The following is a 4,195-nucleotide window of genomic DNA, read 5'->3' as shown; positions in this document are numbered from 1 at the left end:
CCTCGGTAGAGCTATCGGACAGTTCGTCAGCTTGAAGTGACGCTAAGTACTTCTCAACTCGCTTTTTGTAGCTCGGACGCCTCCTATGGCTTCTAATCGCATCGACCAAACGATCCCCGAAAACCCGAGCAAGCTACTGATTTACGTTGAATACTTTTCTGTTGTTTTCTTTCAGGGTCAACTCCGCTTCTTTCCTGGCCAACATGTTTTTCTCTTCTTCGGACCATCTTTCCTTCTTCGCGGCCTTGGTCGTCTGCTGTTCATCATACCAATCCCGGTGCGCTCGCTGTTCATGCACGCCGCGGCCCGTCGCTTTCAAGAAGGACCGTCCACACCCCGAAGACCGACATATGAAGTTTTCCTGCTCCAACACATCTGATTCTGCTCCTGAAGACTGATCCGGATCGACTATGACTGCAGGCACAGCACGGTCAGTGGACCGGCCGGCTTTAAGCGCCTTCCGCGCGTTTCTTGTTGAAATTGGGCCTGCTTATGAGGGCCAAGGGGTTGGCAGCCCCAGGGCCCTTGCTTAGCCACCGTACTCTGCCACAAGTGTTTCGACTGGCGTTGCCCGACTCTCACCACGAGGAGGTGTACGGATGGCACTTGGACTTCAAGGCTGAAGTCGTTCACCCTGTGTCCTTGAGAAAGTCATAGTTACTACCGCCGTTTACCCGCGCTTGCTTGAATTTCTTCACGTTGACATTCAGAGCACTGGGCAGAAATGACATAGCGTCAACACCCGCTGGGGCTATCGCAATGCTTTGTTTTAATTAGACAGTCGGATTTCCCCGGTCCGTGCCAGTTCTGAGCTGACCGTTAAATGGCGGCCGAAAAGGACGACGGCAACGGCGAACCGCCACCGAAGCCTCGCAGCAAGAAAGATCCGCGGGAGGCCAAGGCACGACACCGAGCTCGGATCCGGTTATCACCATCACCTCGCCCAGGCCCGGCACGTCAGCCAAACCCGCTTCCCGACCAAGCCCGACCCGCCCCGATCCTCAGAGCCAATCCTTAGTCCGAAGTTACGGATCCAATTTGCCGACTTCCCTTACCTACATTAGTCTATCGACTAGAGGATCTTCACCTTGGAGACCTGCTGCGGATATGGGTACGAACCGGCGCGAGACCTCCCCGTGGCCCTCTCCTGGATTTTCAAGGTCCGAGGGGAAGATCCAGACACCGCCGCAACTGCGGTGCTCTTCGCGTTCCAAACCCTATCTCCCTGCTAGAGAATTCCAGGGAACTCAAACGCTTATACAGAAAAAAAAACTCTTTCCGGATCTCCCGACGGTGTCTTCAGGTCTTTTTGGGTTACCCCGACGAACTCTCTTGCGAGGGCCCGACTTGTAAACGGTTCCGCTGCCGGGTTCCGGAATAGGAACCGGATTTCCTTTTGCCCGACGGGTGTGTCACATTTCAAACCGCGCGCGCCCACGCTGGGGGAAACGCCGAGCGAGGCCCGACGTTCGCACAATCACCGGCGTCACGACGCGCGTGTCAGGCATAGAAATACACCAACATCGTCATTGGATTTCTCCTAGGGCTTAGGATCGACTGACTCGTGTGCAACGGCTGTTTACACGAAACCCTTCTCCACGTCAGTCCTCCAGGGCCTCGCTGGAGTATTTGCTACTACCACCAAGATCTGCACCAACGGCGGCTCCAGGCAGGCTCACGCCCAGACCCTTCCGCGCACACCGCCGCGACCCTCCTACTCGTCAGGGCTTCATGACGGCCTAGGCCGCCTGGTATGCCGCTGACGGCCGAGTATAGGCGCGACGCTTCAGCGCTATCCATTTTCAGGGCTAGTTGGTTCGGCAGGTGAGTTGTAACACACTCCTCAGCGTATTTCGACTTTCGTGGCCACCGTCCTGCTGTCTTAAGCAACCAACGCCTTTCATGGTATCCCATAAGCGTTGACTTTGGCGCCTCAACTCGGCGTTTGGTTCATCCCACAGCGCCAGTTCTGCTTACCAAAAGTGGCCCACTTGGCACTCTGATCCGAGATCTCGTGGCTTCATAGTTCAAGCAAGCCAGAGATCTCACCCATTTGAAGTTTGAGAATGGGTTGAGGTCGTTTCGGCCCCAAGGCCTCTAATCATTCGCTTCACCGAATGAGACTCGTGTACGTTTTGTACGCAAGTGCCAGCTATCCTGAGGAAAACTTCGGAGGGAACCAGCTACTAGGTGGTTCGATTAGTCTTTCGCCCCTATACCCAGTTCCGACGATCGATTTGCACGTTAGAATCGCTACGGACCTCCATCAGGGTTTCTCCTGACTTCGTCCTGACCAGGCAGAGTTCACCATCTTTTGGGTCCCAACGTGTACGCTCTGGGTGCGCCTCTTCTCGCAGTGAGAACGAGACGCCCCGGGAGTGCGAGGCCGCATCGTGAGGCGGCCCATCCTCCCTCGGTCAGCGCTGGGCTGACCTTTACTTTCATTTCGCCATCAGGTTTGCTCGTCCCGATGACTCGTGCAACTGTTAGACTCCTTGGTCCGTGTTTCAAGACGGGTCCTGAAAGTACCCAAAGCAATAGCGTCGCCGACCGGTATTTGATAATTCGAACGAGCTAGCCAGAGGACACCGCCAGCCAACAGCTGGCCAGGCCCGGGGACGGCGCTAGGTCCGACCACCGGAAATCGCTGACCGCGCTTGCGGCGGGCCCGACGCAGTTCAATGCGGCTCTATACCGTGCGGGTACCGCCGGGCAGCCGGACGGGCAACCGGGGGTCTGCCCCGACGAGAACGCCGAGACAGGCAGCCGACCGGGCCTTAGACCGACACCCAACGGGTCGCGACGTCCTACTAGGGGAGAAGTGCACGCCGCCGCCGCCGGACATTGCACCGCGACCGAGTGCCGTGGACGCGAGGTCCCGACATCACGAGCCGCGGCGAAGCCTGCGTCGCTGACGATGAATCTCCCCGTTCGATCTTTCGGGTTTCTCAGGTTTACCCCTGAACGGTTTCACGTACTCTTGAACTCTCTCTTCAAAGTTCTTTTCAACTTTCCCTCACGGTACTTGTTCGCTATCGGTCTCGTGGTCATATTTAGCCTTAGATGGAGTTTACCACCCACTTAGAGCTGCACTTTCAAGCAACCCGACTCTGAGGAGAGATCCTCCCGTGGCGCGTCCCGGTCACTACGGGCCTGGCACCCTCTGCGGGTAAGTGGCCCCATTCAAGATGGACTTGGACGCGGGCCGACGCCCCGGGATAAGTGGATCCTCCCAAACACTACATTTCCCGGCGGCAGAACCGCGGGATTCAGTGCTGGGCTGTTTCCTGTTCGCTCGCCGCTACTAAGGAAATCCTAGATAGTTTCTTTTCCTCCGCTTAGTGATATGCTTGAATTCAGCGGGTAGTCTCGCCTGCTCTGAGGTCGTCGTAAGATTGCGAGTCCGTCGTCGGCGACGGCCGTTCGTTCAAGAACAGCACCGTCGACACGGACGAGGACACAACGTATTCTTTCGTACGTTCGAGCCACGGAAACGACCGTAAACACGCCCGCCGTACGGGAGACCCGAGAGCCCCCCGCGGCGAAGCGTGGACGGAAAACTTCATCACATGAGCGGCGAACCGACCGCGCGCGGTCTGTGTGTCGCCGTGCCGAATTCGTTCGTTCTCTCGACTATCGCTAGCACCGGAACGTGACGAACGGCAGCGACAGCTCGACCCCGCGATCTGCGGCGACGCGTCGTGACCGTGACATACGTGTTCGTTTGAGGCGACGCGACCTTTGTTTGAGGCTGCGAACGCCCAGTCATTCGCTCGCGAAGGCACGGTGCGCTGTGTTCCCCCGGGGGGGGGGGGTCTTTGCGATGACTCGAGCACATGTCAGACTCCTTGATTCGTGTTTCAAGACGGGTCCTGAAAGTACCCAAAGCAATAGCGTCACCGACCGGTATTTGATAATTCGAACGAGCCAGCCAGAGGACACCGCCAGCCAACAGCTGGCCAGGCCCGGGGACGGCGCTAGGTCCGACCCCCGGAAATCACTGACCGCGCTTGTGGCGGGCCCGACGCAGTTCAATGCGGCTCTATACCGTGCGGGTACCGCCGGGCAGCCGGACGGGCAACCGGGGGTCTGCCCCGACGAAAACGCCGAGACAGGCAGCCGACCGGGCCTTAGACCGACACCCAACGAGTCGCGACGTCCTACTAGGGGAGAAGAGCACGCTGGCGCCGCCGGA

At 58.1% G+C, this 4,195-nt stretch overlaps 1 pseudogene; it reads right to left on the bottom strand.

Annotated features, from left to right (window-relative positions):
• Window positions 1-3,387, bottom strand: part of LOC124218373 (large subunit ribosomal RNA) — a 6,913-nt pseudogene extending 3,526 nt beyond the window's left edge.
• Window positions 3,388-4,195: the final 808 nt, after the last annotated feature.

Source organism: Neodiprion pinetum, chromosome 4 (assembly GCF_021155775.2).
Source record: "Neodiprion pinetum isolate iyNeoPine1 chromosome 4, iyNeoPine1.2, whole genome shotgun sequence".
NCBI lineage: Eukaryota > Metazoa > Arthropoda > Insecta > Hymenoptera > Diprionidae > Neodiprion > Neodiprion pinetum.
The sequence above is the reverse complement of the archived record's forward strand: the minus strand, read 5'-3'. Positions and strand labels throughout refer to the sequence as shown.